This window comes from Atractosteus spatula, chromosome 7, assembly GCF_055471065.1.
Source record: "Atractosteus spatula isolate fAtrSpa1 chromosome 7, fAtrSpa1.hap1, whole genome shotgun sequence".
NCBI classification, from domain to species: Eukaryota; Metazoa; Chordata; class Actinopteri; order Semionotiformes; family Lepisosteidae; genus Atractosteus; species Atractosteus spatula.
In genome coordinates, this window is record NC_142712.1 from 53,204,862 (window position 1) to 53,230,269 (window position 25,408).

At 35.1% G+C, this 25,408-nt stretch overlaps 1 protein-coding gene across 1 annotated transcript in view; it reads left to right on the forward strand.

The window, feature by feature from the left end:
* The first annotated feature begins 709 nt into the window (after positions 1-709).
* Positions 710-25,408, forward strand: part of lingo1a (leucine rich repeat and Ig domain containing 1a) — a 139,391-nt gene continuing 114,692 nt past the window's right edge. The window contains exon 1 of the mRNA XM_088921788.1: positions 710-1,034. The gene's annotated coding sequence lies outside the window, so the exon portion shown is untranslated. The remainder of the gene's footprint in view (positions 1,035-25,408) is intronic.

Consider the following 25,408-nt stretch of genomic DNA (forward strand, 5'->3'; position numbering starts at 1 on the left):
TGGTTGGTAAGCATGAGCATCACTCTCTGAATGTCTAAATTGCTGAATGTTTATGCTTCCCTGCCTTTTATTATCCTTTTTTCCATCAGAATCTAAAACTCTCCTCACTGGCTAAATGCATGAGGAAAACGTCAGAGACCCATTTGCAGAGGCTGTCTGTCTGTTGAGCTCTCCGCTGGCATCGCCACACCTCCCCTCTGTTTGGTTTTACCTTTCTCTCTTGGCCTGTTTATCTTCCCTCCTGCCCATTTACCTTCATCCCCACCTATTCATCACTTTGCAAGTGCGTGGTTTACTTTGACAATAAACGGTTTTTGCACAAGGGGAGCATAAATCATCTGTGCTCTGAAAGACAGAAGAGGGGAGGGGAGATGGTAATGCTGCTGTTGGTAGTGGGGGGGTTAATAAAACAAAAATAAGCACAACTCCTGCCCCCTCCCATGCATTCAATCCTCTTGGTTTCAGTGACAGGCTTGTCATCTCCCTCCAGGCCCCCTCACCCCCCCCTTCCATTCCCTATTGCAGCTATGATGGAACGTGGGAATTGAATTTCATTAGTGCAGGCTCCCATTTTGTATGAGATCCACTATATACAGCCAGTCTCTCTCTCTCACTCTCACACACACTCCTTCTTCCTCCCTCCCTCTTTCCATCTCTATTCTGAATGCAGTGCAGCTCCTCCCTCCACCTTGCACTGTCCTCACCCCCCCCTTCTCTCTCGTCTCATCCGCACTGATCTATAGGTATAGCCAGTGTGTGTGCTTGCATTGACATGTGAGCACATTTTTGGAGGTAGAGGGCAACACTCAGCACTACTGAGTATTCAGCACTAAATCCGAACAGGGGGTTTGGATGACTTAGTCACATACCTTGCTCAGCCCCCCACCCCTTTTTAAAATCTTCTAGCTTTTTTTCCCTCCAAATCTGTTCTCTTCAATGGAATCTTCAGTCTCTCTTCACCACTCAGAGGCATTTGGATTTAATGTTTAGTGTGGCAGCATGAATTAAAATTTGGAAATCTCCAAGTAACGCTGGTAAGGTCTCTTTTTTTACACATTCCTTGTAAGGAGGGGTGGCAGAAAAGGGAGGGTATGAGAGCTGAAATTTAGAGAGGAGACAATGTTTGTTATACTGGGATGTGGGGAAAAGAGAAAGAGAGCTTACTGAGCCCGAATGCAGTATCTGTGTTTGTATTCAGTGTGAATACCTAGATTGTTAGGGCATGAAGGAAAGCACTCCCTGTGTTGCTACCTGATATTGATCCACTAATTATTTACAGCACTTCTTTCATTCTTCACTTAACCCTTTTTAGGGCACTGGTGCTGTAGGTGAACTGTATTGGTGCTGCTTCGCCATTGAGGTGCGTGGGGAGTATATGCAGTACTTGTAATTTTCTATAATTGACATTTAGTTTATTAGACACTCTGAACCTTTCAAGCTTTACCTGCTCTTGCTGATAAAGCGGGAACATGATGACCACAAGGATTGGTACTCTGTTTTCCAGAGACAACCTCTAGCATTTTGATGTTCACTCTGACCTATCTAATGCAATCCAAGTTGCATTTGAGACTGGTGAGTGATGGTGTGCTTTTGCTTTCAATGTCCCAATTAACATAAACACCCTAAAGGTTCTGAGGATGCTGTATCACACACTGGTGTGATAGAGACTTTTGCCAGAATGCTCTAGAAATGTTTACTTGTATCTGTGTGTTGGGGGGTGGGGTGGGAGTACACAAACAACTCTTTTAAAGTCCCCTTGTCATTGCATTAAAAAAAAGTTCAGGCTAAAAAAATCTTCAGATAGCAATGAATTGAACGGAAAGAAATGCTGTTTTATGGTGAATGTTTTTTTAAATATATTTTCATGCATTTTAATTATTGTATTTAACTGAATCCATGGTTTCGTAACAAAGTGCACTTTGGGATTTAAAGCCTTGACTTTTCCATCACTTGTCAGCAATCACGATGTACTGGATGCACTGAAGGCAGCATTTTTTAACCACCAGCTGGGAAGCACAGTAGCTGGAGGCATAATGAAGAGAGAGCAGGCAGAGAAATTGCCTGAATGGCTGTTGGCACATTCACATCTTCAGAGGGGGAAAAAAATGAAAAAGCAAAAGCAGATTGATTAGGGAAAATACTGCAGACTGCCATTCTGCCTTTCTTCCACCAAACATCAATATTTATTGCATTTTCTGTTTCAGAGAAGAATTACAATAACATGGCACAAAAATAATAAAAGTGGAATCAAATTACTGTCTTATTTTTTACATTTACTGGCTAGATATGGGTAATATCAAATGAGTAAGTTAAACCATACATGCATTAACCTATTTCTGCCAAGTGTGTATAATAAATTGGCATTAGGAGAGATTAAAATGCCCAATTTGTGTCTCTGTAGGCTTTAAGCAGAAAGTTGCTATGGAATTTAAAACAATGGATCAGAGAGGTATAGTGGATTGAAAATAAGAAACTAGAAAATTTTGCACTTTAGCAACTCAGCACACACAGTGCAGACTAAGGTTTGGTGTGAAAAGCAGTGATCTGAGTTCTGAACTGAACAACAGTTACAGTCCTGTACTAATTCTTGATTCTTAGTGGTTGGGCTTCAGTAGTGGGTTGCAACTGGTCTTTAAAGCTCAGTAGTGATGAGAGCTAGTTGTCTGGAAGGTGGCAAGTATGAATTTCATGGTTATTACTTTTGGCTCCAAAGTGGTTGACAATTGGTTTCAGTAGTAGGTGTAGTGCTACCATCTCTTAGATCTTAAGAATAATGAGGCTCTCAATACTGGGCAGCTTAATTCTGGATTTCAGCTGTGTATTTTCAAGAGAAAGTGCTTAAAATGAAAAAAACCTAGCTTTTTAAATGAATGTGTTTATGTAATATCTGTTTTGCAAGATGAATCTGTTTTGATATTTGTCTTTGCCACAGTATGTACTGCATTCACACAGCTGCTATGGCACATGCTGCTGCACTGCCCATGGTGGCACCCCTGAGAAATTAGAATGGGTTTGTCTTCAGTGTTTGGCTTATTGTATGACAAACTGGCTATTTGTAAATTCAGTTCTGCATCTAAATGGCTGTTCGGGTCATTATGCATAAGTGTCAAGGACTAGCACAGGCCTTCTAACAATTAACAATGTCATGGCCAGCAGCCATATCACCCTACAACTCACAACGGGCAGCCCACTGAAGCTCAGCAGGTGTGAGCCTGGTCAGTACCTGGATGAGAGACCTCCTGGGAAAAACTAAGGTTGCTGCTGGAAGAGGTGTTAGTGGGGCCAGCAGGGGGCGCTCACCCTGCGGTCCATGTGGGTCCTAATGCCCCAGTATAGTGACGGGGACGCTATACTGTAAACAGGCACCGTCCTTCGGATGAGACGTAAAACCGAGGTCCTGACTCTCTGTGGTCATTAAAAATCCCAGGGCTTTTCTCTAAAAGAGTAGGGGTGTAATCCCGGCTTGCTGGCCAAATATCCCATTGGCCCTTACCAATCATGGCCTCCTAATAATCCCCACCTATGAATTGGCTTCATTACTCTGCTCTCCTCCCCGCTGATGTGTGGTGAGCATTCTGGCTCACTATGGCTGCCATCGTTTGAACAAACCCCTGAGAAATTAGAATGGGTTTGGCTTATTGTATGACAAACTGGCTATTTGTAATTTTGTAATTTTGTTTGAACAAACTTTTTTTTCTTGTTTAAACTTGCTGCACATTGGTGGTGGAGGTGGTGGTAATCCCCATTACCTGTAAAGCGCTTTGAGTGGAGTGTCCAGAAAAGAGCTATATAAGTGTAAGCAATTATTAATGATTATTATTATAATTAACATGTCCAAGTTTTTATTGTTATTATTTAATGAAAAATTCTCAATATGTCATGATTCAGAGCTAGGCCCCATTCTGGCAACTTAATGTGTGATCTTGACCAATGCAAGGAAAAATATAACATTTAACTAACTTTGAGAACAATTCAAGTGCTTGCTTAAAATATAAAATGCATTGTAATACTGTATTGGTGTAGAATTTGCTACTCAGTATTGTATGAAACAGTTCTCTTCAAGGACTCCTATCCTAACATACATTTCATTATGGTTAACTGGATTTAGACCACAGTGGGAAATGTTCTGAGGTCCTTTTGTATAAGATGCTTTTAAATGGAATTTATTTTAAATCATCAGTGCTGATCATTGCGGTAAACTGGAAAAACAAATGAACTCTCATAGGATTTGTCAATGAGCACTGTGATAACAGACTGCTTCAAAAATGTTTGAACCACCAGTAAAGTGTTTGAAAATTACTGGAGCGGATTCCATAGCCAAATTTATGTTTATAGAGTGGTTGGCACCCGACAAAATTTGCAAGGTCTGCCTACCAACACTTCTTTAGGGATGATGACGGGAAGTTAAGTATCTCTGCAAAAAGTCAATGAGTGATTACTTTAATCTTTTGCAGCTCTGATGATGCTTCTGATGAGACTTTATAGGGCCATTAAAATGTTTTTTTTTCCATTTCAGTCTTACGTCTTTTAGTGATCTGTATTAGTTTTAAAAGAGGATAATGCTGACTTAATAAAACGCCTTTTGTACAATTTCGGTGAGATGTAATTTGTGATTGATAATTTTCCATCATCTCTGGCAATGCAGCAATGCTGTAATAGTTTATTTCGGGAGAAGAGCTATGAAAATGCCTCTCCTATTTGCTTTCCAAGCTAAAGACAATGTCAGTGTAAGGTGAGCTCGGTTCCAAGAAAATCAAATGTGCCTAATCTTTAAATTAGAAATGGTATTACAAGAGTGCACATGTTTCTAAGGGTGCTAAGAACCTTTTGCAGCTGTAAGTAATCCATGAATGAATTTTTAAGCCTTGCTGCTTTTGTTCACATCATTCAAAATAGAAACAGAATATCTGTAACCTTTCAAGTGCTGTTTTTAGAATAAATTCAAAGCAAGGATTTTTGGGAGAATGTTTGAACAAACTTTTTTTTCTTGTTTAAACTTCCAAGGAGGAGGTTGTTGTGTCTGTCACACTTGCAGGGGTGCTCAGAGATTATTGATCTGAGGATCTCAGTCGGTATGGATTATTAACAAACCAAAGTATGCTTTTTCTTTATACAGTACATATGTGTGCTTTTGACACATTGAAATTATTTGAAGTCAACATGTGAACATTTCAGATTAGTTTTCTAGCTAGTACAAGTTACAAGGTACAAGTTTTTCAAATCATATTGTTCTTGTAAAGCTGTGATGAGGTCAATTTTAATGATGTAAAAAGAAGATTGTATCTAAGTGCACAGCCAGTCAATCTCTTGGGTCTTAATCACAGTGGGGAATTAATTGCCCCTTGATTTAACATTATTGAACACAGTAACCCTTCAAGTGAATATCAATTTCTTAGTTGCTTCTCCCCACAGGGAATTAATTGCCTCCCTATTTAACTTCAATGCAAAGAACAATGTAGTAATGATTGTACAACAGTAGGTTTACAGTTAAGGATGGCGGTGACCAGATTCTATCTTATTTAACTGATTGAAATCAGCCTTGGTGCTGTAATAAAATGCATATCTTAACTAGTTCTAAATTATCATTTGACACACTCTTTAAGATGTTAGTGGTACTTACAATGAACCCAAAAGGGATTAGACCTAGATACATTGCATTTATGAGTTGGGTTTGTGTCTCACACTATAGTTTGTTTCATTAAGACCTATTCACAGAGCTGTAACTCTGGAGGAGGACTAAAAAGGTGCATTCTTTTATTTGTTCTACTCTCTTACTATTGTAATTTTCCTATATGAAATGTTTGAATTGAAAATACTTTTATTTTGCCTTGCATTAATTAATTTTAAGTTTATGTACAATTCTATATTAAATGTACATTAAAATGTGTCTTATTACTTGCAATTTACATTTTACAAATTACATTATTCATAAGGCAACACTGAAAAATAATTAAAGAAACTCAAACTACTATATACTATACATATAAATTCTATCATAGGTGGTGGCTAATGTACAATTGTAATTAATGTTAATTTGTGCTTTGCAATAAAAGCAGTTTTTACTTATCAAACTTTTTTTTTAAATATGATGATTTCATTATAAGGATGTCTCAGTTAATATTCTCACAATCACAAATACTTGTGCATATGCAGATTGGAAGCAATGTTTGGAGCTCAGGTTGCAAGCAAATGTTCAACAGAGAACATGTGAATCTTTAATAAATCCATCTTTCATTTCCCTAGCCTGGCTGTAAAAAAGTACAGTTTTAGTTAACAACTGTCACCAGTTTTTCTATTGAATGCAAATTCATAAACCATAAAATTAATCTGAGCATTTAATTGAGCTGGAAAGCAACACAGAATGGTCCTCAACTTTGAGCAGACATAGTACTCCTAAAGTTTTTATATTTAATCTAGATCTGAGTTTTTGAGTCAAGAAGGGCAAAGACAATCAATTCTGACAGAAATATATACAAAAGCAATTAAGAAGAATGAGAAGTATTAATTCCTGTCAGGTACTGTATACAGTGTTTGTGAGATTTCTTGCACTTTAAACCACTTTAGGTAGGAATTTTTCATACTGTATATATATTTAATTTTACCATCATTCTCAAACTTTGACCTGTAGAAATCTCAATTCAATAAGCTGACCACAGCTTGACAAAACAGACTTCTGTATTAATGCATTTATAAATGTTAACAAGTTTTATCTGTAGATATATTTCTTGTGGTGTTGTGATTTCCAAAATCCCTCCATCCATCTGTCTTTTACAATAATCAATGATCGAACAGGATTTGTTTAATGCAAAATAATGCATCAGTATCCATAGCATATATAGAATCATATGCATACCCCCTCTCTTGTTTGAATATTTGAATATTTCATTTAGAATTAATATATATATAAATATTATTCCATGAAATATCCAACAGAAACTCTTTTTGAATAGTAATGTAGATAAAGGGCTAGGCGGAGATTGCACTTGGCCTCATTGATTAAAGATGGACAGCTGGTAATGCATGTAGCTCTCCAAACAGATGCAGAAATCAGAGCACATCAGCTTAGTAGCTCATTTATGTCACATAAAAGGAGTGAGTATAAAAAAATGGCTCACACACAGTGAAAGGCTGAATGTGGTGCAGTAAGGAGTGAGTGAAAATAGAAAACTGACAGATCAGGCATGCAATATTCTCTCACATTAAATAAATAACTTTAGTCAATATAATATCATTTACATCAAGGGTTTGAGAAAGTGAGCAATGATACTTGGATATAAAATATAACAATTGCTGAAATCATACTATTTATAAATATTGCATGTTCTTTACCATAACATACATTCACTGTGGAGCCTTCTTAGAGATAAGGACCAGCAATTCCTTTTTGTTTGATCTGGAAACTGTGCATTAGTAGATTTATTGAGAGGTAGCAACATGTTGTTATGCTATAGAAATTCTTTTTAGCAACAGGAGATGCCATGAAAAATAACATGTTTTCTCAAAGAACCAAAATGAAAAGGACATTTTCATAATATTCTGGTTAAGATTCTTTGCCACTGGTGAAAGTGCTCCAAACCTCAGATTTATTGGAATACAAAAATGAGCTATGGTTAGAGAACTTGTTTATAAACTTTAGCACAAATGTAAAGATATTATTGACTGCAAATATGGTCTCTGTTATATGAAGGAAGAAGCAAGGCCAGAGCCCATATTATTCCACATCACTTTGAGTTGTGCTTGAATAGGGAGATAAGGTAATAATTTCAATGTTATGATATTGCCAGCCAGCTGCATGCTCCTTTGTGTTGTTTCAGTGAGTGGCAGGAGGGGCTTATAATGTAATATATTGTTAGAGTAATAACATGAAACAGACTTGAACAGTTAAGAATGCTCATTCTCTCTAGAAAGGGAACAGTTATGCATAACTCTTCAACCAATTATCATACCTCCTACATCCCTCCTACAGGCGCTTCTTATTTTGCACTGATCATTACAGAGCTTCACTGTATAAACATGTTTGAATCTTAAAGGCATGGATAGGATAACACAAAATACAATAGAGATACTTAGATAGTTCAAAATTGAAGAATAAGCTGATGGGTCTAACCGCCCTAAGCTGTGGAGATATTCAAGAAAAATAATGTGGACACGAAACATAAAAACATAAGTGAATTTATACACAGCTGTCCATCTAAATATCTTCAGACACACCGCTAACATAGCTCAGTAGACAATAATTATGTTTCTGTTTTCAGCTACATTAAGCATATTGCTGTTTTTGATTTTGTCTTTATATTTAATGACACATTTATTGAAGTTCAGGTGGGTAGCTGCGTCAGCATGCATAAGCTGCAAAGGAACAAGTAATAGGTTTATTCCATGCTGAAAAAAAGAAGAAAGAGAACACAACGTTTCGGCCGTGGAGCCTTCTTCAGGTGTGAGAAAGACAAGGCAGTAGGTAAAGGTAAATTTCACCTCTGACGGCCACGACCACTCTAATCTCTCCGTCTGTGTTCTCAAAGACGGTTTTCAGAACTCATACATCAGAAAGACTACCGAAACCAAAATTATTCTGCAGCTAGGATCACACCTTCCCACTTCTCTTAACGACAGACTACTGTTATTTTAAATTTTCTCCATTCATTGGAAGTTTCATTTCACACCTCTCTACACCTATTCTGACTTCACACCTCTTGATTGGTCTCTCTTTTCTGTCCCCTGCTCCTGCCTCTCACTCCTCCTTCCTCCCAGCCTTTGTTCTCCCGCTACATTACCTTTACCTACTGCCTTGTCTCTCTCACACCTGAAGAAAGCTCCACGGCCGAAACGTTGTGTTCTCTTTCTTCTTTTTTTCAGCATGGAATAAACCTATTACTTGCACATTTATTGAGCCTATTGTGCCTATGTGTGCTGTGAGCACTTAACGCTTTAATTAAGTCTCTTATTTAAAATGTTACATCATAAACTAATCTACCTCCCAACTATTTCAATTTTAATAGTGAAATTGAATGTGATATCTGAGTAGTATTTTTATACATTTGAAGATGGAATTTGACAAGAGAGACAAGGAGATAGAAAGAGAAATTAATAGGTGCAGTAAGTTGTCAAACTCTTGCAATTGATTTTTTTTGTGTTGCATGTTCCTCTTAAATAAAGATTAAAGAATTCTGTTACATTCAATGAATTTGCATAAGTTTATTACCCAGATAAAATTAAAATGACTATTGGGAGAGCAAATAAGCATGTACTGTACAGGACTCCTACATACAGTACATAAACATAAAATCTGATACATGTGATTATTCTCCAGGGACCAATGCAGATCTTACTTAGACAAGCAATTTTTCATGTTTAATGGAAGAATCAGTGCGTGATAAAATCCGATAGACTGATACCTGTAGAGAAGTGCTTCATCTCTCTACAGGGTAGGTATGGCACAAGAAAATGAAAAATTTGTGCCAATGAAAGGTTAGGCTTGAAAACTCAGAAGACAGTAGACTCTTTCACAATCATTTTGCCTACTTCAAGAAAAAGAATTTAATATCAGTGAAAGTTGTAAAGAGAAAAAAAAATCTACTAGTTTTCTGAAGGAAAATGCATTAATGGTTTGATTTCTAATTTGCGATCACCAATTATTTATTACAACCCCCCATTCAAAATTGCCATTTGCTAACCTTGTTTGCTTTGGCACTACCACTATTGACTACATGTCAATAATGAGGACTGAGCAAATTTCCCCTTTAAACAGACCGCAGGTCGCAAACTGATTATCGCAATGTTCTCATCAATTAGATAAATGTGAATCTTGAGGACAACTTTACAAGCTCACGAAGTTGTTTCAGTATTAAAAGTCTTGGACACACAATCTTGTAAGCACTTGGTCAAATCAATGCTCTGAAATATCTGAATAGTTTGAAACAAGGGGCTCAACCTGTGATGCCTTGGTACACCTACTTTGCAGTTCAGACATGTAATACTGTATGACCAATACTTAAACCAACCTCCAAAACATAACATTCTGAACTGTTTTTGCATGCAAAGATAATGTCTTGGCATTATACAGTATATCCATCTATTATCAGTCACAACTTTGTATACAGTATTTAGTATTTTGAAAATTCAGAAATTGAATTGTATATTATGATAATTCAGAAATTTTAAAAATGGTGTTATCACTTTCACAAATATATTATTGTATTATAAATTATTGTAAATAACAGTGAAAATGGTTTGCAAAACATTAAGAAGTAATGCTTTCACACCTAGTCTTTTTTTAGATAGATTCCTTCTTTTTCCTATTTGTCAGTATGCATAGCATCAGAATGAACTAAACTCATTACTCCTTAAACACATGAAACGCAACCTTGGGGATATCAAAGCTTATTGAGGTGCTTTCATTTGAAATATGCTTGAGTGCATTCACACCACTTTCTACAGATGTTAGTGTGAGCAATAATTTCTTGGTCAATAAATCTAAATATTCTCTTCTTTTAGCCCCCAGCAAAATGAAGTGCAAAGTATTGTTTTCTGCTTGCTATAACCATAGTTAAAAATGGTAGCAAAGGGTCTGTGTTCCACTGCATTTCACACAAACAAATTAAAACATCACATCCTCCCACAGTTACTTTTTAACTCAGTTAAGTGAATATTCATTCAGCATTCAAGATCTTGTGATAAGGTCAAGAAAAGTTGTTATTTCACTATATACAGTACTTGTTTTTCTGTAATGTTTATTTCCTCAGTAGATAGGTTGTTTTGCATATAGGTTCTCTTTTTAGGGGAAACCTTTAACTTGTGGAACATGTTTTTTCCATCTCTCTTAGTTCTAAATGGCATAACAAATTCAATAAATCTATAGTTGACACATTTAGACACTTAATGTTGTATGTAATCCTCCAAAATGCAGGACTGAAGGTGCAGAGAATCTAAAATTCCATGCACTAAGAGAGGGGGTTTCTTTTTTCACTTCCATGTACAGTACACATCAGTAGAACTATACTGTAAATGTACATGTAAGAAAATAGTGAATAATAGTCCACTAGACCAATCAGTTACTATTAATATGCCAAGCTTTCTTACTCTTTGGGTTAATTTTATTTTGACCCAGGAATTTTCATTTTATTCTTATACTTTTTACATTAGTGTATATCCTTATATGTGTAATAGCAAATAAACAATCAAATAAGGAGCATTCATTGACTTTGGTAAAAGCATATCAACTTTGTCCAGCATTTTGAATGATTCCTTTCAATGTTGTTGCATTATGCAGTATGAGAAGACCTGCATGAATAATTGTTTTCCTCCCGGCCTTCTGCCAGTCAATGGATAGCTTGAATCTGAATCTTTATTAAATTAAGATTAATAACACTGATCTGAATTTAACTCTACATAGATAAAGACAAATCTTCCACAATGAATTGCAATTTAGAAACTTTTTTTTACAATGTAATTTTTTTTTTCAGAAAAACCTTACTCAGAAATTCCTCACTCATAACAATCACATTATTATGTGATTGCATTACTATTTGTACAAAGGTTGTCATTTGGAATGCAAATTAAATGTACTGAAATAAGAAAACTGAACCTCATGTTTTGAGTCCACTGCCTGGGAAAGAGTGATGTTAATGTAACTGAAAGGTCACACAATGGGGTGCCAATCAAAGGGGAAACAAATGTATCCTTCCTTGCACCTGTGGCTTGCAGGGATAGGCTCTGGCTCTTCTGTGACCCTGTGTTAGACAAAATTAGAAAAAAGTTAGAAAAAGGTGCATGGAACTCTAAAAAATGTGTGTGTGCTATCACTGTAGAGGTTTCTGAAAACCCAGCATTGAAAGATCTGGGAGTGGAAGCAACATGGAAGTGTTTTCTTAAAGTCTAATAAGGAATATTGCCTTTCATTCAAATAATATTATATTTATTGTTACAAATTATGTAAAGAAAGGCCACAATACTATAGAAAGTAAATACAAATATACACTGTAACATGGCTAATCAACATTTCTTTCAGTCTAGTCCGTGTTATCACATTCATCACCTAATAATTATTGTGTTGATTTAGTGACCTGAATGAAATGATGGAAGACAATAATGGTCTCAAAATTTTATAATGGACTTTATAATTGTTCACAAATTTGAAATTTTGTCTTAAATTTTCCTGCTTGACTTTAAGATAGAACTGAAGCACTTGGTTATTTTTATTTTATAATTTGTTTTCCATCCAGTGTACTTGATTTAAGTTTTCAACACTTTTTGCATTGCTTTTTTAAATATATGACAATTTCAATAGTTGTGGATTTAAATCTTTCTTGGTAATACTTGTATATTAATTAAATCACAGAAGGAATGCTAAATGAAAGTAAATTGAAAGCAGTTCCCCATAGTTTCATGCAAATGATAATACTAGTTAGTCATCCTGACATAATGTTTTTATGTTGTGGAAGTAAAAATGCTATTTTAATTTTTTTGTGTGCGTGTGCAGATACGTATCTACAGTATATGCATAGAGCATTTGCTGTCATGTCAGTTTTAGTAGCAATTATTTAAAACAATGTAGGTTTGTTACATTTTTTTCATATTTCACAAAAATAACAAGTGACAATAATGCATTATTTACATATTTGTAAATTAATGTGACAGTTTGGAAAAAAGTCTAACCTTAGTATGACAGTATTTTAAAAATACAGTCCATTAGACAAATCCATGGTAGACAAGTTAACATTATGGTGTTTTTATGTAACATTAGAGGAACATATTTGTCATTTCAGTTGATCAACCCATATACTCTATGTATTACAGGCTGCTTTTACACGGCGAGCATCGTATGAAAGTGGTCTATGTAGGTCATTTCACAGTTGTCTTTCTTGTAAACACATTTTCATTTCATTTCATTTTAATTTTTAGATGGTTTGAAAAGACTATAAAGCTATTTTCACTTTAGTTACCCTATGCTTAGTAAAGAAAACCACTCATTCAAAAAGCACTGGTTTTATTAGATGTGGACATTTACAGTAACTCCAGATGTCAGAATGCATTAAGAAATTACATCTCAAAGGTCATGCCAACATTGACCTGCATAAACATAATGAAGAAAACAGTACTGATAGTTCTTATATCCTTATAGTCACATTACCAGAGTTATTTGCAGGGTAGAGAGGCACACAAACCATTTCCCACATGAGATTGAACCAAAGGGATGGCTACAGAAGCCAATTAAACCTACCCTGCATATCTTTGAGATGTGAAGGAACTGGAGCACCAGGTGAAAACCTGTAAGTGACAGGGTTGTAAGCCGTATGTATTTTTAAATTAATTCAGAAATAAAAAAAATGTCCAGTTTGACATTGTAAGATTTTCTACAAAATTGTTTGCAACCCAAACTATTTTATTTTGTCAATTAAGTACTATTGGTAAGATGTATAAAATGCAGTGTGTGCCACATTGAGCATTGCATAAGGTACAATAGAGCTGTATAGTACCTCATACATTGACAAAATTGACCCATCACTTGCTTTAAATATACCTGAATGGTTGGGCAAGATCAATAAATTTCTACCCATGCTTTAACACTTCCATTTCTTAATGAAATCAATCTAATTTATGCATCTTTCCATTTAGAAACAGCTCTGTGCTTCTGTGTGTAAAAAACAAAATCTCAGCAACTATGGAGCCAAAAGTCAGATCCAGATGGAATTCTAATTTTACATCTGTACTCAAATTGTATTTATAAAAATGCCATCAAGGAAGAACACGAGAGAGCAAACACATTTTGGCCTAGTTTAGTGTTACAGTTTGTAAACAATTCTAACAAACATTTTTGATTTTTTTTGACTCAACATGGTGGTACTGCTAAAATCAAACAGCATACCAATATATTTCCCATTATGTTTAAAATGTTAATTATTAAAACGTAGACTGTCCTAAAGCACATCTAGACTAGAAATATTATGATTATAAGCACTTAATCTCTTCTAATAAATCTCAATATCTTTAAGCAAAACAAAACTTGAAAGAGTAATTGTCTAAGGGCCCTGGGCCTTTGCAGTAAGTTGTTGATGCAAAAGGCAGTAGCACATTTGCATGCATGCCTGAGGGCTGTCTCTAAATTGTGAATAAAAAATAAAAAATGACCTTAGAAACCCCTTCATTGCTGTTCATATAGGGTAAGTGGGAATTTTTTTCTGCTTGGTTTCCTAAATGGAACAATCACTCAGTGGTAAAAAAAAATGTATTTATTTGAAGTTGAAGCCACTTATTCTTGACAGTAAGGGGGTGAAAACTTAACTGAACAATATTATTAACCATAAACAAAACAGTTGCAGCAGTGTAATCTGTGACTGTGTGACTACAGTAATGGTCAAAAGTGTTAAAGCAATAAAAAAGTGTACAGAATAAGCTGATGCAGATACTATCTCTCAGTATAATGGTGAAGATCCTTCAAGGGCAGTTTGTATGTGCTGATTGGGCTGGATTACTGACCCAACAGGAAAAAGAATATTTGAATACTTGTACTCGATAGTCAACATGGACTTAAAAATGACAGCTTGCACATAACAACTAAATTGTGTTCTTTTCAAAAGCAATGGTAGGTAAGGATACAATCTAAATATATTTTTAAACATTCCTCTTTTCTTTAGATTATAATTGTCCAATTCCTCCTCCAGTCTAGATTCTGGTATAGTTAGCAAATTACTCAGGCTTGTAAATGATACTAACCTTCCATGAATAGCAAATACTGTAGAAGCTGCAGAAGAAATACAATACAAAATTCTGCAGTGTGAAAACAGCTCGAAGATGACATCGCAGTAAACAGATGCAGGGTGTTAACCGCAGGTTTTAGTAATTCCCATAATGTCAAGGTTGCATGTTAATGGAATGCCTTCACATTATTGTACTGTATTTCTTATGTTTATAGCAATAAGTTAAATGAATTACAGTATAAATGTGTTTTTTGTTTTAAGTTTGCTCTTCATTTGGCTTTACAGAAATTGATTGCTGTGAGCCCTTTGCACTTTAGGTTTACCACAGATACAGTATATAAAAAGAGGAGATAACTTCAATTCATATTGAATTCAGATTAGGTGGAGGCTTCAGACCTGTGCTGCTTTGTAAATGAGGGTCAGCATTTCATTTGCAGTCAAACCTATTTGAATTTGTTTGGATTTATTTGCAAAAACGCTACATGTAAGACAGAATTCTGTATTCATTTTGCAATCCTGACCAGCTTCATCACTCTTTTGCATGCGCAGCAGTATCCCATGATTACTAAATTCTTTTCTTATATACTGGTCTTATGTACAGTATACGTTTATATACAGTACATTTTATATGAAACCTCTGCTTGAGTATGATAAGGCAATGCAAATAGATGAAATGCAAAAAGAGCAACAGTTATCATAATCTGTGCTTTAAAAAAAATAGCTTCCTACATAATGTGCTTACCATTTCATTCCATTACAGAAGCTATGTACCCCAGGGGAGCTGCAAGAGGATATGAACCAATCAGCTAAACTGCAGCTCTCTTAATTTTTGATGGTGAATGTATTGTAGCAATTCCAGTAATGGTTGGAAATGTAAAATATATGCTTTAGATGCACTGTGTTTCACTTGAGGCATAGTTAACAATAAGAATGAGTGGAAAAAGTACAAAAAATGCAGAAAGAATTATATTAATAAAATAAATGATGACTTTCTTAAAAGGTTGCAGGAATGAACTACAAAAAAGATAATCGCTGTAGTTGTACTTAATGCTTTTAAAATTTAATTTGTAAATCTGTAATATTTGTAGACGTTTAGTGATACTTTTTAAGATTTGTCTTAAGAAGAAACAATTATGCTCATTTTTTTATACTGTAAGTGGAAGGTTATACTGTACAGTAGGCACCAATCCCAGGTGGGGAGCTACTGTTGTAACCTTGGCAAAATAATTACCATTGCTTCAGTACAATGGCCTACTGTTCAAAGAGATAACACTGTTAGTCACTCTGAATAAAAATAAGAAATTGTTCAAATACACGAAATACATTTATTAATACATAAAATTGTGCATATGAAAACATATAACAGACTGCCTGGTTACAGATGGCAGATCTTATTGTGATGGTTACCAAGATATAGAATATATAACACAACGATACAAAACAAAGAATATGCAATACAATACGGAGTATCCGGCGTAGCGGCTACTTCTGAATAAAATTATTCAGATGTCAACACAGTCCGACCGTATGTCGTTGATCAGGCAGGCATCCACAGAGGTTTGCTAACGTTCACAAGGTCTGTGCTGCAGGCTTGACCCCGGGCAGAATTCCGTCTTTACATACGGGCTTCCTCTGGCTCGCTGCTTGGAACAAAGTTGCAAGTCCCACACTCAGACAACAGTTCTGGCAGTCACGTGATTAAGTTGGACAGAGGAGCAAAGCACCTACACTGTCTTTTAACTACAACACATACGGGAGGTGATTGGTTGAGAGTTTGGCGGGCATTTGAGACCAACGTGCCCTACAGGTTCCTGATTGGTTGGTCAACTTGAGGAATGACTGACCGTGACCCCTGACTCTAGGACCATAAAGCATTTGTTTGTAGGGTCCGAGAAGCTCTGACCAGACAGGCCATCCATTATGATAGCTGGTCGCTTCCCTGGTTGCCTCCTGATCCTGGGAGCTGTTCTTATCAGAAGCACAACATTCCTAAGTCAGTGAGCATGTGAATGGCTTATCTGTGGCTGGACCACAGAGATGAGAGAGAGGCCTCACTGGGAAAGCACAGCAACACTTAAATGTTAAATATCCCTTAATCTAAATCTTTTGAAAAGAGCTCATACAGAATAGTACAGTGCAGAACTTAATTATTGCCAAGAGTTTAGCCCTTAAGAAACACTTATCAGTTTCAAATTCAGTGAATACTATCCATCCATCTTCTAACTGCTTCAAGCAGTGGATGCAAGGCAGAGTATAGCCTGGACAGACTGCCTGTTCATAGCAGATCACACAGAAACACAGGCAAACATACTGACAACAGGGTCCATTTTCCCAGAAGTCAATGAAATTACCACTATTTAATTGAACTGTGGGAGGAAATCAGAGCATCTGGAGGAAACCCACTGAACACAGGGAGAACATATAAACTCCACACAAACAGCAGCACAGGTCTGGAGTTGAATTTAGGGCCCCCGATCTGCAAGGCAGCAATGCTAACCACTGTGCCACCATGTTGCCCAGTGAATACAATGAAAAATATAACTAATGTCTCAGAATCTATTCTACAAGTTGAACAGATTCTAAATAAAGTAATTTTCATGTGGACTGTGCAAATACTAGTTCCTGTATGTGACAATTTGCAATTGCACAGAAAACCTCCTACAACAAGTGCTGTAGTACTTGCAGTAACCCCGTTTCCAATATCTATGAAAACAGCATTCAACATTTTGCGGCTATTGTAATATCAGGAATGTTATGTCATTCTCTGTGTCGAGGCTGATTGTAATAGAAAAAATCGTCAATTTATATGCAACAGAGTTTAGCTCGCATAAATTGTTTTTAAGACCTAGCAAAGAAAATGGAATCATAAGTGTGTGCACTGTGTACTAATTTAGATAAGCCTATAGTCTTGAAATTGCATACTATAAAGGCTGATGTCAGGGTTTAAAATACTATGATATAATATAGCTTTGTGAATACCCAAGCAACAGTAATGAATGAAATGAGTTGTACTTTTTAAGCAATTTATGTTCAGTAACATATAATATGCTAGCATGTGAGCCTTAGTGTTTTGAAGACTGAATCCAGCTGGGAAGGAAGTTAGCTTGAATAGATTCATATTTGAAGTACAGCATTTGAGTGCAGAAAATGAAGAAATGTATGGAATTTTAGAAGTGACAAGTCACCCTGCTCTGCTCTTATTTTTATGTATGGTATAAAAGATATAAATTGTGCATGGCAGTATTGCAGCTTAGCACGGAAGAAAGCTACAAAAGCAAGTAACATATTTGAGCTGGAATGAGCAGAGCAAAATTTAACAGAAATGTTCACAGGGACTGGTAGTACAGTTTACTGAAATTCACCTGTTTTCAACTATTTTTCCTGCAGTAATTACATTAAAGAGATAACTAACACCTGAGAGATGCAATCTGAGTTTTCATATTTCTACAGTAGGTACAGTAGGTTCCTATTTCAGTCTAGCAGTTGGACCTATCTTTTTCCTCACTAATGATCTGATCAGGCCAATAATAAATAAATAAGAAGCTAAGAATCACACTGTCTCATTCTGAGGTATTGTGTATATATTACCTGCTGAAATACAATTGAGAGTTAACCTAATTGCTTAATCTCAGGAGATGAAGGAACCTGACAATACTTTTGTCAACAAAAAAAGGGAGATGAATTATTCAAAAGTCCAATTCTTCTTTTATTTGTGCTGATTGTTTCCCCAAGGAATTTAATCATTGATGTTGTATTTCTAGCTTACAACAGTATTCAGTGCTTGCAATAAGACAGGAGGGGAGATGCACAGTTCATCATGAAATCCTCATTGGTAGCTCTGCTAGTGGGCCATTTCTTGGACTTCTAGCCTGCTGTGTTCTTCTCAAAGTCCCATGAGTTAGCGCAGTCCAAGTGAAATGCATATCACAGATGAAATCATTGAAAAATATGGTGTGTACCCCATCTCTTCAATTTGCTTTGTATGTACTGTATACAGTATTTTGAAATTAAAATAGATTCAGAATATTACACTTGGGCATACAGTATGACTGAACAAAAATATAATTAGGTAGTGTGTATCTTTTAGAGATACAGAGAAGGGATATATGGTTTGAATACTATAATTCAATATAGTTCTATGTATTCAATGTACTGTATAATTCAGTAAATGACTTTTTTTCCATTAAGCAATAGCCTGAACATGAAAAACTCCTCGGTCCTTCCTCTCGTTTTGCAGCATGATGTGCTACTTCACAGAAAACTACGAAACTAGATTTGTTGAAAAATGTTAACCGTCCTAAAAGTTTCACAACTGTTATTTTATTCTCTCTTAATCTGAAAACTACTTGTACAAAAACAAGATGACAAAAACACATTAAAGTAAATCAATGAAGATGTACTGAACACTTACAATTTTAGTAAGTTCCACAGATTCTGTATATGGAAGCATGTGTTACTGATAATTTTCATTTCTGATCTTTAAAGCTGTCCAGAGATTAAAAAAAATATAGAATGTTTCATACCGTCACCTAAATCTTTCATCAAGAGGAGAGGAATCTGAAATATGTCAAGAATAATATTTGACAAGAATTTCATTATTTCAAATATTACAAATCAAATGCCAATAGTAAAAGCCAATTATATTTATATTTATAAACTATCTTGTTAGTATTTCAGATGCATGGCATTCCATCTGATTAAAAAAAAACTTTAGGTGACAGTCTGAACTAAAGATTAAAAATGTCTTCTCATAAACTCAAGGAACTCAAGGTACCCAGCAGCTTTCTGTTCAACCAACACAAAGTGGTTTGAAACTAAGAATATATAAACAAGAGAAATGGACAATTTAGAGCAGAAACAACAGTTTATGTTTAAAAGACCAAGCAGAATGGGTCATCACTAGTACAAGAAAATGCTGATCTGAATATTAAGTGATAAAAAGACTAAGCAGAAATTCTCTTGCAGGGTGACAAAATTAAATAACACAGACAGTAAGAAGCTGGACACCAACAGCCCATGTCAAAATGTGAAACAAACTCAGTGAAGATTTAAAATCTGTATTTTATTAAGAAACACTAAAATTGATGATTCTACATATACTCTACAGTATGTACTATATACACCAGAGATCCCCTCCTGGTTTAAATTGGCTATAGCATGTGCACATTAATTGAAAGATCAAGGAGAGGTTAATTTTTACTGGAGAGTAAAAATAAAGATGACAAAATAAACGTTTCAATTCAGTACTACTAATTATTTATTTACACCCTGCACCATCTATGATCTTACTGTTTCATTATGTACTAAGTAGTCTAACAACAGAGAAACATTCTTTTTACTGGAAGTGTAGCATATCTGACTAACAGGCAACAGCAAAATGGAACGCACAGGCCAGAGAGGAAATCTTACCATTAGCTACTCCCTTGGGGCTTATCTTAACTAAGATTTCGACTTAAGTTTGACCTGCTTTTATATGTACAGCAGTACAATATGACTCCTGACGAACCAGAGTCAATGGGAATTTCAATGGGATCAGTTTACAGCTCCTTGATGAGCTTTTGAAAATGGTGGTAACAGAGACCTTCGAGATCCTTCCCAGCCAAAAAGACTGTAGCATGTGTTTCAGTGTTTAAAGACTCTACTAAGTTACGTACATCCTCTTGTTTATACATACTCTGTATATGTGCATAATATACCTAAATATACTTCCGAATTTGGTGAATTATTTTGATGGATAAAACTGTATATTTCTGCATGAACACCCAAAGACAAATGTTTTGTATCCCAGTATTTGAATTTGGGAAATGTATCAAATGAATAAGAATACATACCTTAAACAACTCATGAAAGCATGATTTCATGGCCAGTTAAAGGAGTAGGCTAAAAGTAAAACGTATTCCAGAAGGCACATATATTAAAGGCATTCTTTGTTCTCTTAACAAAACTAGCCTTTATATGTAGGGATCATTTCAACACATCTGCCAATGCTTTATCTAGTACATGTACCAGACTATTTTCAAAGCTTTTCCTACTGTATATATCACATGACACTGAGGTCCATCATGAGATATATTTGAGACTTAAAATCCATTTTGCAATGAGCTTTGAAGGGAACTTGTTATGTATTGATCCACCAAAGCGGAGACGATAATGTTGAACTACTGTAAATGAATGCAGCAGTAAGGCCCTGATTTTATGTTCAGTTATTTCTGTTTAGATTAATTCTCCATAAAATCTTAATCCATCTCACCTCTGGTAGGTCATTTTAAATTCACCCTCCCAACAGGAGAGATCGTAGATAAACCGTCACATTATGTGGGCAGGTCTCTAGATATATTACACTGCTTACTTTGTAATTAAATTGTTTAACTGCTCAGAACAGTCACTGACACCCTTGCTGTGCTTCTTTTGTAGTTTGGTATTAATCTTTTAAAAATTGGAATTAACGTAACCTATATACAGACACCTTAATCTAAAATAATATATACATAGTGAGAAGAAAACAAAGCAAATGTATATTTGATCAATAATGTAAATTGTGAATTATCATATCTTAATTGCCCCCTCCTAATTCAGAATGGTCTGACAGAGGACTGTAATTATCTCTGTATTATCTGACTTTCATTCATATCATAGAACATACAAGTTGCAGTTTTATGGTAACAGAATACTTAGAAGAAAAAGAAACAAAGGTCACTATTTTAAATATAACCAGTCAGAAATCTGTAGATTTAAAGAAAGAATATAGTCACAAATAAAGGTGCTTCAAACTAAAAATTGTTCTATTAAATTTAATATTTTTAAAATGTAACTCCAGGAAAGATGTCAAAATATAAAAAGTTCAAGTAGGTAGCTGTGTCAGCATGCATAGGCTGCAAAGAAACAAGTAAAGGTTTATTCCACGCAGAAAAGAGAAGAAAAGAAACATAACATTTCGGCTGTGGAGCCTTCTTCAGGTGTCACAAGTGTACTACTAGAAGTACTTCCACAATTTCCACTTATACCCTCTTGTGTATGTTTAAATGTGTTATAGCGGCAATGCTTATTAATAAGACAGAATTAACATGCACTTCCCTCCAAAACAATTTGTATAGATAAAAAAATGTTATTTTTTAATATTGTTTTTTTCAATTTTGCTTCACGGTTAAGCAATTTACATTTGCGATTAAGAGGTGAATATGAACGCTAAGTACAATATAACAGACATAAAGAACAGATAAAGAATCATGAGACAGTTCCAAAGACAGTTACATGGCTGAACACATTTGGTGAATTCAATGGTGTGCAAAATCCATGCAGATTTTGCCTCGAAGGAATGGGAAACCAAAAACAGAATATCACACTGATTTTATTGAGTTAACTGAAATTGACCTAAAATGGATGTGTCCTAATACTTGTGGCCCCTTGCAAGAACTATATTGAACTCTGTTTTGTTCTAATATGACAAACTGTATATACTGTATGGAACTACCGAAAATTAATTTTTGATATTTATTATTAATATTTTTCACAAATCCATCAATCCAAATTACTTTACTGTAAAACAAAAACAATTTGAAACTGTATATTAATACTACGTCACAATAAGCAAAATAGCTTATTGTTAAACTTAATGTTCTGCGTATCCTATATTTTCATTAGAAATCATAGTAAACCTTTTATTTTAGCAGTGTTTTCTTTGTAATGTACTTTTATTCACTATGTCCATGGATTTTGTAAATATTGCTGTGAAATCTTAAGCAGATGAGATATGATAAATCCTATTGCTAGGCTTGTACTTCTAGGACTGAGCACTATATGGATTTAAAAAGTTTGACATCTACAGAGTGATGTTTTATGTTTTTTGTAAGAATTCAATAAATAACATTTAAACTTTAAGGAATGGAGATTACTGAGGTACGAAGGTAATGAGGTAAGCTACAGTACCTGATTTAGTGGATGTAGAGCAGTGTTTCACCCCACAACATAATTCATTATTTACTTTTTAAGCAATACCGAAACTGCGTTGTGTTGTTTTAAATGAAATTAATAATATTAGAAATGCCTGTTATTATTGTACTACAAGATATAAAACTATTTTTCAATTGATTTATTTTTATTAAAATGAAAATACTTAAGTGTCAAAGATTACTGTATTCTTGTAGCAAGGTATTTAAAAATGGTACAAATTAATTTTTACCGTATAATTTGATTTTATGTAATATCTAATTGGTAACATTACTGTTCTTGCTTTGACTTACAGTATGTGTGGATTATTATATTCAGTTTTAATTTATTAAGCTTGTACTGCTACATCTTATTTCTAATGAATTCAATGAGTGTTTCAATGGTGTAATGAAAAAGGGGCATTTTTTGTATTTACAGTACGTATTGCACAAATATTCAAACTACCAAAATCATTTGACATTTGCCCTGTACTGTATATCCTAACCTCATTTAAATGACAGCTGGACCCCAAGTCATCAATCACTGAGCAAACTCCCACTTAATCTAAAGCCATTTCTTAATTTGCCTGGTGTTTGTTAAATATTAATGACCCAGAGTGAATATTGGGAAAAGAAAGAAATATGAATAAGGCACTTCAGCAAGTATGAACCACACTGTCTTTTCTGGAGATGGAAAGAAATGAGGCAGAAATGTCCTTAAATATTTTATGTTAGTGTTTGAAATCAGAATACTTGACACCAATTACCTTAACTCCAGTGTGAAAGATGAAATCAACTATTAAAATAGAACATTGATATATTTGAGATATTAAAATATCTAACAATAGCATACTGTACATAATACATTGTAAAATAACTTGTTTTCCTTTGTTCTTTGATGCTTCATGAGTTCAAGTAAATTATTATTATTATTATTATTGTAACGTGCAGTTCTTTTCGGACCCTATGCGGATGACACAATCTGGAATAGTGAGGAAACACTGGGGAAAAAGTAATGCAGGAATACAGGGAAGAAAACAGGGGGGCGCGTCCATGCAGTGCTGGTGATCCGGGGAGGTGTGGCAGAGGCAAACAATCCAAGAAGAAGTCCAACGGAGAAACCAAAACTAAGCAAAAGTCCATGGCCGGGTGATCCATCCAAAACAAGGGATTAAAAACAGGTGCCGGGTCGGGACCGGCGGGGGGAGCAGGAGCAGGAAGCTATAAACATAACGGAGCCAGGCACAACCAGGTCCCAGGCTCACACGATGTGGAAACAGATGCAGAGCCTCAATTGGCGACTGCATCTGGCTTTTAAAGGGGGACAGGAAGGAGACTGGAACAAGGGGCAGGTGCGGGGAATAAGGCAAACGAGGAAGAGCTGGAGCGCCCTTAAGAGGAGGAGGAGCAATCGTGACAATTATTATTATTATTATTATTCAGTATCCTAGCACCTAAGGCATGGATTGTGTCAAAAGAACAAATCATTTTAAGATTCCTAACTTAACCTTAAAATGCCAGTCTGCATACTGTTAGTTATTTCTTTAAAGCGTTGGCTATGAAATTATTTCTATAATTTTCATTATTTCCAATTAATCAAACTGGAGAATGGGGTAAAAACATTTATTTCAGTGCATATTACACTTTCAGTGCACCTGAAGTAATTTCAAAGTAATTGATTTGTATTTAACCCACCACTATAGATGATCTTAAAATTAATATCAAGGACAAATGGAATCCCTGATATATACAGTAACGCTTCATTTACTATTTCTGTGTTTTTGTTCTTCCCTTACATTTAAAAACTTTGTTCCATAAAAGTAAAAAACCTTACTCCTCCATATAAAATGTACATACAGATAAGAATAAAGCCAAACATTGTTTTGTAAGTAGATGTGAGAAATAAAATGATTGTGTTTCATGAAACATGGAAAAAAATAGTGTTACATTGTTGCCAACGTCTTGCCAACAAGTAACAATGTTTCCTCCAAAATTTGTTATTGCTTGATGGAATGATAATAAATAATACATATAGTAGTATCACCGATAGTGGTTAATATTGATAAAGAAATGGCTGTTCTTTGAGTAGATGCCTTTATCCAAGATGACCTACTATTAATACAGTTGGCATTGTGAATTAGTGCAGTTCTGGTGATAATTTATAGTCACTAATAGGCCTGGCTGCTCCTTACCTCCTTGTCTTTAGCATATTTTCAGTCCAGCAAATAGTCTTATTACATCACAGAACACACTATTTCAGGTTGTTATGAATTAATTAGTCACACTACAGCCTGCCTGAGGAGTCAAGGTTATACGACTAATTAAGTTCAGGTATGGGTAATTACGCTAATACGAAACCTGAATTGATTATTTTCAGTATTCAAAAAGGCGTTGTTTTCTACTTACCAATATTATCTACTGTGGTTACTACCATTTTGTACAAGTAATGAAGAAAGAAGTATTACTCTAAAAATGATTTTCTGTCTCTTCCTACCAAAGATATTATTTTAGGAGTTCAAGATATTCAGAATATCCTTTGTTAGGTACAAAAATAGCCAACAAGTTCTCTTTTCTGACAGGAAAATCATATGATTTGTAAAGTAACACAATTCGCTAGAAAATGAGAAAGTTGCTGCATATCTACATCAATATTAATCCAATAGGCAAGAACATTGCTACTGTATATATTTTAGGTTTCTGCCTTGTAGTAGAGCAATACTTGTTACCCAATAAAAAGCAGACACTGTCAAGGATGCAGAATACTCTTGCAACTTCTTATGCCTGTTG